Below are 11,968 nucleotides of genomic sequence, written 5' to 3' on the forward strand. Positions count from 1 at the left end.
CTGCCTGGACTGGAGCGGGGAGCACAGGGGTCTGAGAGTCTGGGGTGCCCCACGTGACATAACCAGGCAGCAGGACATGTAAAGGTGTGTTCCAGGAATCTAGACTTAACACTGTGACAAAGCAGTGTTAAGATTCTGGGAGTCAAGTTCTTTTATACAGAAGGTACAGCATTTTAGCTTTTAAGTAAGTCTAAGGTTTCAATTTTCAAGCTAGCTAGATGATTGTTGAGTTGTTAATTGATTAATGAACCCCTTAATCTTTGTACTCAATCAGCAAAACACATGACCAGCAAAGTCACCCTTCTCTCGGTATGAGAAGAGCATTTTTCCATCATTTCAAAGCAATCCCTGTTTTCAAAGAGATTTTGAAGGAACAGCATCAAAACTGGCCACAATAATCTAAAAGGAAAACTTGGCTTGTAAAATAACAATTAAGCCACAATCATGCAAATATATCAATACACAGATGTGATAATATTAGCTGATTCACAGCCATTCAAATCTCATGGTGTTTTCCACATCTCCAGGTATACATACGTTCAGTGAATAGATGAAAAGCATTTGTCTTTATGGCAGAATTGAGGTCCTTGGAAATTTCTGGCACCACATTACTTTTACTTCATTAACACGGAATTAGAATCTTTTGTCATCAAACACATGTAGCTTCCAGGCTGGTGAGCCACAGCTGACAGATTTCTCTGGGATGCCGCTACCCTGTCGCTGTCAGGCTTCTCCCTGTGTCCAGGACCTGTGTATGTTGACACACAATGTGCACATCTAGTGTTCCCCAAGTCCCCTACAAGAGAGGGAGGGAAATCAGAAGACACACAGGTCCTTCGAGGGAAAAGGAGACCCTTCAGCGTCAGGACACACCCAGTCTATAAAATGCTAATGCCACATGCCCACGTGCGCACTCAGACAATGTTATTGTGCCAGCCTAACAGCATGGAGAACATCCCACGCACTGGAAAGCTGCTGGAAAGAGAAAAACACCAATAGCACTGTTTTCTGCTAAAATGTTGAAAGTGGCGATGCCCAGGCTCAGCCAACCACTTCCAGCAGTCTCCTAGTATATATTCATCAAAAAATGTTGTTTACAGGTAATCGCAAATGATGTTCAGAAAGTGTGGCAAAATGTTCGAATTGTGAATCATGACTTCTTCGTTTAGCTTACATTTCCGTATTGTAAAATTAAGCCTTAAGTAATATCTTTAGTATACTCATAAATGTGTATGTATGGAGTTGTATAACCATTTATTTGAATAAAGCTCAAGAAACCAGGGTAGGGGGCGGGCCTGGTGAGGGTTATTGTGGGTTGTCCCGACTAGGCTGCAGCTCCCACTGGTTGATGTAAGGGCCGAACCAGACTGGACTGCAACACCCATTGGTTCCAGTGCAACTCGGGACTGAAAACAGAACCAAAACAGCAATTGAAACCACCAGCTGATCGGGGTGATGGACTGTGCCGGGCCCTGTGCTTGCTAGAACATACAAGAATCTGGTTTGGGAATACCTCAAAGTATCTTTGGAGCTCTCCCCAATTGAACTGCTGGACTCAGAACTCTAACCAAGAAAAGACAGAAGACAGAACAGGACAATCATTCATCTCAGCTACATGTTGGCAGCGAAATATGGGACAAATGGAGACTTCATGATGGACCATATCAATCAGTGGACCACCTCATCGAGCGAAACTGGCAGCGACTCATAACTTGAGAACTATTAACACCACTTGAGCACATATCTCAGAGCATGCCCCACATCCGGGACTTGGGGTGGGCGGGAAACCAGGTGGGGCTTCTCCCTCAATGTCCCCCTCTACCTCAGATACATGATGGAAACAATATTGACATAATAGCATTGCCCACCTCCCTATCCCCCTGAACCTTTTTTTTTCTTTTTCTTGTTTTTCCTTTAACTATAGTTAACTATGTAAAGATTGTCAACAACAATGCAATAAAATGGATTTAAAAAAAAAAAGAATGCTGTTTAAAAAATACTTGTTTTTCAAAAATATTATCATATTTTATGTAGGAAATTTGTCTCTCTAACATGAATACTGAGCATGGTAAATTTCTTCATCTTTATCATTTTTTTTAATTATTTATTATTTAACTTCATTAATTACATTGTATTATGTGACACAGTTACATAGATACTTGGGTTCTCCCCACCCCTCCCCAAGCCCTCCCACCATGGTGGATTCCTCCACCTTGTTGCATAACCACAGTTCAAGTTCAGTTGAGATTCCCCCATTGCAAGCGTATACCAAACATAGAGTCCAGCATCTTATTGTCCAGTCAAGTTCAACGGCTTCATCATTTTAATTACATTGCCAGACAAGAGAGAAACATGAGGAGTTAATTAACGTGTTTTTGACATTACTTGTAAATATCACTATTTATAATACCACTAAACTGCAATGTGTGTTTATAGCTCAAAGTTTCCAGAAGAAGAATGGTTATAAGTATAAAACAGGAGACTTTGACTTGAAAAAAATGTGAGACCTCACCAATAGCATCAGCCATCATCAGGTGTATCCTGGGGAAAGGGAAATTGTTGCTTGTAGTCCCTGCTCCGTCAAACTCCAGAAGACAGCCTGCATCTGTTAGGTCTGACTGCATGCGGCATTCATGAGCAGGATTAATAAGAGCAGCCAACAGTGGCACTGTGCTGATAAATGCTGCCTGTATCCTTTCCCCATTCCTACTTCGTATGTCCCTGGAGATCCCTCCTCCTCGCCCCAGGCCTCTGATCACCTTCATCTCCACCAGCAGCTCGGTGACCGGGCACCTCCACTCTCACATTCAGACCTGATCAGGGCCAGATGGGACCCCAGGGACTGAGAGCACACTCCCCAGCACAGCCGCTTGTCACCTGTAAGAGCATCCAGAGATGATAGAGTTAGGAGTAGTGTCTGTGTGTCAGTTCTCACCACCCTCAGAGGTGCTGAGACAGGAGCCTCTGACTGTTCCTGCTTTCTCGGCTGACTCCTGGGTGTTGTGGTTTTCCAAGATCTTAGACTGCAAGGTGCATCCCCACCCCAGGGAACTGAACACATGGAGTGAGTGGCAGGAATACTAATAGAAACCGTCGTTAGACACAATGACCAAGACACTCTTGGTGTAGACTGAGAAATAAAACTAAGCACATCTTGCCTAGCAAATTAGGAGAGTGGGCAGCACCTCAGGGGGCCGAAGGCAGCAGACGCCAGCCCACCTGCAAATGTGCAGATGCGACTCCAGAGAGAAGCTCGCCCTCCAGTCAGGAGGCAGCTCCATTCTGGTTTCACTACAGGCTTCTGTCCTAGTTAGTCTTCCTCTAGCTGACATTAGGTCTGTCTAGGGTGATGTCTGCACAGCAGAGGCCTTGGAGGAGTTAGAAGAGTCAGAAGACCAGCACTTCCTCACCAGAGCTGTGTCCACGCATGCGTAGGAGGTAGGAAGCCTGTGGGATACGGTGATGCGCCCGGCCCAAAGACTGGACGTGTTCCTTCACCAGAATGTCCTCGACCCCTCTCTGCTTCCGAGCTGCTTCTGCTCTGTCTCCCGTTTGCCTTGTCTCCCTTCTTGGGCCTTCTCCCTTTTCCAACGGGAACACACACGCCTTCCCCATTGAGCAGTTGTATGTCATCCTAAGTCTAGCACTCTTGTGGAGTGGTAGCTCAGCAGACATTTAATCAATTAGTGAGATAAGGTCAGCTTTTGGGAAAATGATAAACTACAACCTGAATTTTTGCTAGTAAATAGTGTTTGTTAGCCCTTTTTTAAACATTGAGAAGATTGCCTGAGAAATAAACAGGGGTCTATGAAGTTGGCTAAACCAAGACAAAAAAAAAAAAAAAAAACCAAAAGCATTACAAATAAGGTGAAGATGTGTTTAATGTAAAAAGTGTGCGGGAAAAGTACCCCAGTTGCCATTTGCTATGTCCTCATGCCCTCTCAGCGTGCCTGGTGCGAGGTCTGGCTGCTCAGATCATGAGCCACCTTCCTGCGTGTGCATGCTGGAAGCAGTGCAGCTGGTGTGACCCAGGTGCTGGGGCTGCCACGACGTGGGAGGCCTGCTGTGGGCTCCAAGCTCTTGGGTCCAGTCTTTCACTTACGGGCATTTGGGGACTAAACAAGTGGAGGGAGGATGGCTCTTTCTCTCTCTCTCTCTCTCTCTCTCTCTCTGCTTCTTTCTCTCCGATTGTTTCCTTCTGATTCACTTCTAGTCCTTCTCTTTCAAATAAGATGAAATGTTTTAGAAGATGTGAACATGTACCCCTATCACACGCCCCCTCCGAAACACACAATTACAAAATGGATCTCCTCCAACCATGAATTAAGCTGAAAAGAAGACACTGAAACTCTGGAGACTGGTTTACATAAGGTTCTGAAAATATGTAATCTTATAGTATAATAATATTTGAAACTAAAAGAAATAAGGGAAATTAAAGTCTGCTTTTCTACTTACATTTTTTTCAATTTTTGAAAATCATGACTATTTCCCTTTACAATAGATTATTGATTTTTTAACTTTAAAAAAGCTAATATAAAAGTATCTTTTAGGCAGAGCTCCACATCTGTGATTAAAATTACTGCCTTATTTAAAATTTTAATTAGCATACAATATCTGTAATTTCTTACAGGACATTTTGTAATGTTTCAGCTCATGAATTCAGCATGGATTGATTAAATTATATAGTTAGCAACTCCATTTCCTTGTTTTCCTTGGAATCTGTCATCTCTTGTTCTCTCATCTTAAGAGATTTCTTAGCCATAGACTGTTTGATGTCATTGAGTTATTCATGATACATGATGAATATACATACCTATATGCTGTGTGCTTTTGTGGCTTGCAGTATTGAAATGCAAACAAAACTAGCAAAAAGATGGAGTTTGATGTCAGACTTCGGAAATATTCCTTTGAAAGAATTCACAACACTGAGTTTGGATATTGGTGTTTTTTCCATATTCACATGGTAGAGCCTCCCAGCAGGTGTGTAACCATTAAGAATCAGGGCCCCTAGGGAGGGATGAGTTGGAACAGTTCCTCTCCTAACAGGACTGGTGGCCGTATAAAAGAGACTTCAATGTGTGCCTTTCCTGTTGCTCAAGAGGTGTCATAATGAGAAGATAACCATTTATGAGCCGGAAAATGCTTCCTTATTGAACTAGAACCTGTTAGAGACTTATCCTTCAATCCCAGCCCTCAAGTGCATTTATGAATTACACACTATAAGTGTTTTCTCACATTTGTCTGACTGAACGAGCTAAGACAGACACAATAACAAAAATTTTAAAAGGTGTGGCCGATAGAATCCGGCTTGACTTTATGGTGATGTTGTGTTATGAAGCTAGCATTCTGGGTTTAACCTCATTAAGGGAAGCAATATTCTCTCTCCAACTCCATAATCAGTTGTTTTGCAGGTTCCACACAGAATGCAAATAACCAAGAGTATGTTACATGATTTTGTTTATCCAACAAATAGGGAGAGATAGGCCAATATGTATAAGTAAATTCTTACATAAGTAGATAATACTACAAATACAAATGCTAACGATACTACCGGTCTCAACAATTATGTGAATTTGATGGTTATCAAAAATTTAACTTCTGGAAAAGGTGACCCTTGAATTGCATCTAGATTATGGGAAGTAATAGTTATTCCGGGAGAAGATGATGGGGGCAAGTGACAAAATCTCCAGCAAGACGAAGTGCAGAGGCCACTTGGAAGCGTAAACCTGGAGAGGCCATTGAGGTGGCTTGCTGGAGGCATCTGGTGACTGGCCGCAGGGGTGTGGATCTTGTCTGAAAGGCAGCAGTCATCCTGGCTCCTTACACTGCAGCTGTGCGCAGGTGGGTTGAGGGGATGACTAGGTGTCCTGGCACTGAGACATGCAAAACCCTGCTGTGATGTGGTGGAGCTGGAAGACAATTTAGAACTGGATGGAGTGAACAAAATTAGAAACTGAAAAACTAGAATATTTTTTATGTATGTTGCTTTATGGCAAAGGAAAGGGTAAGAAGGAAAAACAATGTAGATTTAGTAATTGGTAAGGTTGGAAAGGCTGCCTTGTTTCTCTCTCTCTCTCTCTCTCACACACACACACACACACACACACACACACACACACACACACACGGAACCCAGAATCTTGGTATTGGCCTCTGAATTGACACCAGGGCCATGTGAGGATAGCTATGGTGGGATCTGTGTTTCCAGCTATAGGTAGGCTTAGGGTCAATGAGACATCCCGATACCTGCAGCTTCCTGGGTCACACTGGGCCAGCCTTGGTATCGTCTCACTTAGACACTTAAGGAGCCAGCTCATGCACTGAGTCAGCAAACCATGGGAGTTGCTTCCTTGGAAAACCATTGCAATAGACCAAGAGGTCTCTCCTGGATGTGTAAATAAGAGGGCTATGAACTCATCCATGGGAGTGAAAATCACAGAAGGGGACACACCTTCTCTTCAGCTCTGAAACCAATGTTTAATTGAGAAGCCCATTCCAAGTGACACCTGCACAGGATTCCCTCCCAAGCCCTCCTGCAGGGCATGTCAGAGGTCAAGACACAGACCTCTAAGGAGCGTATGTGATGTTGATGGACAGTCTCCCAAGTTGGGCCACTCAGGCCAAGACTGTGTAAACTGTGCTGTCACTTAGATCACAGTGTATTCCCCGTGGCTCCAGAGCCTGAACATTAACTCCAGAGCTTGATCATCAAGATATTTATGGGGAGAATGGAGAACCCGTGGTGGATGAGGTGACAGGTAGGCCTGGTAACTGGGAGGAAATATTTTCCTGATAGCAGTAGTGTGCAGAATTGGCCGTGGGAGTGGACGCTGGGCAAGGAGGTGCAGGTCAGGCTAAGAGCTGCTTCTGTTGCAAGGAAAGCTTTAATATCTGTCTTGTTCTCTGGAATCCTCAGCAGATTAACCAGTATCAAGGCATACTGAGCATGTCAACAAAGAGTATATATTAGAGAAAAAATGATAATGCCATTTGTAACCTAAATTTCCATGGCTAAACTGGTGTGTAAAGCAACTTTCATGACTGGATCCTATTCCTAAGACCTGGGAGGCAAGTAACTGGGTACCTAAGTGTGAAGGGCAGTGTAGCAGTGTGAGCTTGCAGGTTCTCTCTACTGATTCTTACCCAGATACAGATTCAAGGTTTGACTTTGCTGTTATGTCCACATTTAGTTTCTGATTCATTTTTGTAAAAAATGCTAGTAATAATTGCTTTAAAGCATTCTTGACAAGTACTGTAATGAATGATGCATTTTTGCATTTTCTGATATCTTTACTGAATTCCCACCCAAACTATATTTGATATAAAAGGTACCCGAAATCAGATAATTTCAACTCTCCTATTTTCCTTCTTTATTTAATCTGTGTGCTTTGTGTGTGTGTGTGTGTGTGTGTGTGAGAGAGAGAGAGAGAGAGAGAGAGAACATATTTCTCCCACAAATCCCCAAGTTGTCAAAATAGTCACATGGGACCAAACACTTGAGCCCTCAGCTCTCACTCTCTTCCAGAATGATCCTAGCAGGAAGCTGAATATGAAGTAGGGTGTCCATGATCTGAACCAAGCACTCCACGATGGAGTGTTGGGCATCTCACTCCGCAGCCTAAGCCACTGCCCCACAGCAGCCCTTATATAGTCAAAAAGAGAAAAACAGCACTCGTTGATGTAACCATTAGCTCCCCTTTCATATCAAGGAATAAATACTATTTAAAATCACCTTGTGCTTTCCTGCTACAGGCAAGTTATAAAGCTGTTTGTGCTTTTTTGACATATCTACAGAGCAACAGTTTGAGAAATATGTGTTCTTAGAGGGTTCTGGCAGTAGCAGAGAAGGCAGCACTTGGAGAATACATCCCCAACTATGCCACTGCTTGCTGACAATCTCCTGCGGGTCTCTCACCTGCCGACAATGCTCTATTGTACACTCTTTGTGAATTGGATAAAATCAATAAGAAAACTGCTGTTGGAAAGTATTGGCTATATCCATCATTCATCTATCCACAAAATCTAAGGGGGCAGTCCTCCACTAAACCACCCTTATGTCAAGTGCCGCCTGCGTGTTGGCAGGCTTTCCAGAACCAGACTGCTAACTGCACTGTATGCCCAACTGTGGCGGGGGGTGCAGAGCGCTCCCAGCATGAAGCTTCCACTCCCTCTTGCCATGGAGTCAGGATACACTGAGCTACAGTATCATGTGTGATGGCTGCCCAGGGCTTCATTCAAGTTGCAGGACTGGTTGGCTCACTGTGTTGAAAGTCAACCCCAAAGGTAGGACGAATGGATACCTAGCGCTAATGACTTAGATCACACAGTTATTGTTCCTGGTATGGCAGCTCGCAGACTGAGAAGGCAGGTGTAGCCATTCTCATCCTGCAGTCTACCCTGACCACACCCTGTCTAAACACAGAGATCCCTGCCAGGTGTTAAAGAAACCAGGGATAAAAGCCAGACCTCTCTGCTTAGTCAATATCCTCACTACTTTTATAACCCAAATTATAGTATCACTTCCGAAGACACTTGCAAAAAAAATTCCCTGTTTCTATACAAATAAAGAGAAGAGCCAAATGGTCTGACAAAACACAGCATTCCTTGACTAGATGTTAAAAGAAATAAAGACATGAGAGTGAATGGAGCTGAATGATGTGCCCCAAGAAGCAGGCAGTGGCTTTTCATCATTCTCTGACTTTTCAAAAACTATTAGCCAAACAGTTCCGATGGACAGAGGTCAGTCACACAGTGCATGTGAACATCCTCTTAGGGTGAGCGTGTAAAGGCAAGGCTCAGGGACTTGCGGAGACGTCAGATAGAAGGGCTCACACAGTCCTTATTTCTGAGTCCACTGATTGTGCTGCTGCCTACCCATATGTGAATATGGGAATTTGTCTCTTCAAATTAAACTTGGCCTTACTGGAATTCTCTGTAGATGCTAAAATGTGGCAAACAAGTCACATAATTTTTTTTAATAATATCAGGAGTGATACTTTAAAAATTTTAAATCTTACATAATTTTTTCAGGATGGGAGCCGTAACCTAACTTTAGAAATGAGGCGTAATTTATGAACTATTTTACTAAGAGCATTACAAACAAACCTTCCTTAAAATTATAATGACAACATTGAATCTATATAGGAATATAATTTCTCAAACAGGACTTTGGGCATCTGCAAAAAAATAATGTAAGTTCTATTTAGCATATTCCATTTATGCATATTTAACAGTTTGCTTTACGAGCTTTATTTAAAATTAAGTCAGCCTTCGATTGCTACAGTTGGCTGGAGTTACCGCTGAATGACATATTAGTGTTTGTTGGTGAAATGAAGCAAAGATCCAGCTGAAGAAGAGGCAGTAGGATCAAGCAGTGAGCGTTTGGGATCATTGTTACAGACTCAAGGTCAAGCAGTGAGCGTTTGGGATCATTGTTACAGACTCAAGGTCAAGCAGTGAGCGTTTGGGATCATTGTTACAGACTCAAGGTCAAGCAGTGAGCGTTTGGGATCATTGTTACAGACTCAAGGTCAAGCAGTGAGCGTTTGGGATCATTGTTACAGACTCAAGGTCAAGCAGTGAGCGTTTGGGATCATTGTTACAGACTCAGGATCAAGCAGTGAGCGTTTGGGATCATTGTTACAGACTCAGGGTCAAGCAGTGAGCGTTTGGGATCATTGTTACAGACTCAGGATCAAGCAGTGAGCGTTTGGGATCATTGTTACAGACTCAAGGTCAAGCAGGAACAGGCGCATTTCTAGAAAATGGACAACCTTTGAGGTCTGGATTAATATTAACAAAATCTGAGGCGTTGATCATGTCCATCCTAACTCTGCAGACTTTGTTCAAGAAAAACACGACATCATTGTTATTATGAACTTCAGAAGCAGGTAGATTTAAGCAGTCAAAGCATCAGGCCATTGATGAAGACATTTTTCACGTGAGGCTACTTCAAAAAGTTTGTGAGAAATGAAACTAAAAGATAAGTTTATTTTGCTACATAACTACTGAAATACATGCATAATTTTTTCATACTACACGTATTCCTTGACTTTTTTGAAGGTCCCTTACAACTTTGGTGAAAGTCAGCTAAGAAACTTGACTATGCTACTGTCATGTGGCAGCTATATAGACATCAAAATCTAATCAATTATTTCTCCAAGAACTCTTATAAAGAACCATTTTACCAAGAGAACCTGACATGAAATTCAGGCTTGAACTGGAAGTTTACTTAAAAAAAAAAGTAATTTTCTTTTAAAGGCAGAGCAGAGAAAGCAGAGAGATCTTCCATCCATTCGTTAATTCACAAAGTGGCTACAGCAGTCAGGGCCAGGCCAAGATAAAGGCAGGGGTCCTGTGTGCAATCTATGTCAGGCACGTGGTGGCAGAAACCCAAGTACTTGAGCCTCTCTGTATATGAATTATCAGGAAACTGCATTGGAAGTGGAAGAACTGGGCTTGAACCAGGGACTCAACTGCAAAATTATGGGATAAGCAGTTCCCAAGCAGGGACATAGCTGCTGGGCCAAACTCCTAACCCTCCTCTTCTTTAAAATGTGAACATATCCCAGGTTTCATATAAGAACATTTTGGGTCCAGCACAGTAGCCTCATGGCTACAGTCCTTACCTTACACACACCAGGATCCATAAGGGCACGGGTTCGCGTTCTGGCTGCACCATTTCACACCCAGCTCCCTGCTTGTGGCCTAGGAAGGTGGTGGAGGATGGCCCAAAACCTTGGGACCCTGCAACCATGTGGGAGACCTGGAAGAAGCTCCTGGCTCCTGGCTTCAGATCAGCTCAGGGCAGTTGTGGCCACTTGGGGAGTAAACCAGCGGACAGAAGATCTTTCTATATCTCCTCTGTAAATCTAACTTTCCAATAAAAATAACTAATAAATAAGTGTAAGAAAAAAAGGTCATCTCTCATTGATTAAGGTGACTCCAGATGTTGTATTAAATAATACGACTCTTTGTTCTTCAGTTCTCATTTTAATCCATCTCTCCACACATCTTCAGCCTGGCTCTATGTTCAAAGCAGTCCTTGCACATGGCACTGAAGATTATGAAGAACTTGAGAGCTGTCATAAAGTTCCATTCAGTGACACCAACATCCAGATCCCATCTTCCCGCGTGATCTCTGCCTGGCCCCCAGCTACAGCATGAAGCACCACGAGCTTGGATGGAGCCTCTTCTATTCCCAGGGCTGTGACCTTGAGTGAGTTGGAGTTGGGATCCCCACACGCATGAATGTTACATTTGACTGGAAGTTTTAGTAAGCTCAGCCTTGGACTTCTATCACAATTCAGTTATAACCTGTTATTCCATCTCTGTAAAACTTGTGAACTTTCCCTTGTCATCTTTTAAAGAACTTGCCATGTCCTTCTCACCTCACTTAATTAGAAAAAATCTCCTGATGTTAAAAGCCTGGTTTAATTATTACTCCATTTGTGAGTATTTGCCTTAATTCTGCCATCTAGGTCAAGCCAATTAATTAGTCCTTCCTGCACAATTCTGGCACTTTGTTCACGGAGCTACAGTGATTATCCCATCATTTCCCACTTATTTAGTGGAAGATCTTGTCTTAGTTATCTCTGTGACAAAGACATTATGTCTTAATAGCTTTCACTTTTCCTGCACAAAATATGGTAGAGAGGAAACCTCCACTGCACACTTCTCTTTATCCAACATTTATTTACTTGAAAGGCATAACTGGAGATGGAGCTTTGATCTGTTGATTTGCTCTCCAGATGGCCTCAATCGTTGGGGATAGTCCAGGCCAAAGCCAGGAATTCCTTCCTGGTCTTCATGGTTGGCGAGGCCTCAGGCAGATGAACAGAACCCAGCCAGCGCTCTTAACAGGTTCCTGCTGTCGTGGGTGACAGTTTCCTGCACCATAACATTAGTTCCGACATTTATAATCATCGTCCTGCCCTGAAAAAAATTTCCCTCTGCAAATACAAACTGA

This window comes from Ochotona princeps, chromosome 7 (assembly GCF_030435755.1).
Source record: "Ochotona princeps isolate mOchPri1 chromosome 7, mOchPri1.hap1, whole genome shotgun sequence".
Taxonomy (NCBI): domain Eukaryota; kingdom Metazoa; phylum Chordata; class Mammalia; order Lagomorpha; family Ochotonidae; genus Ochotona; species Ochotona princeps.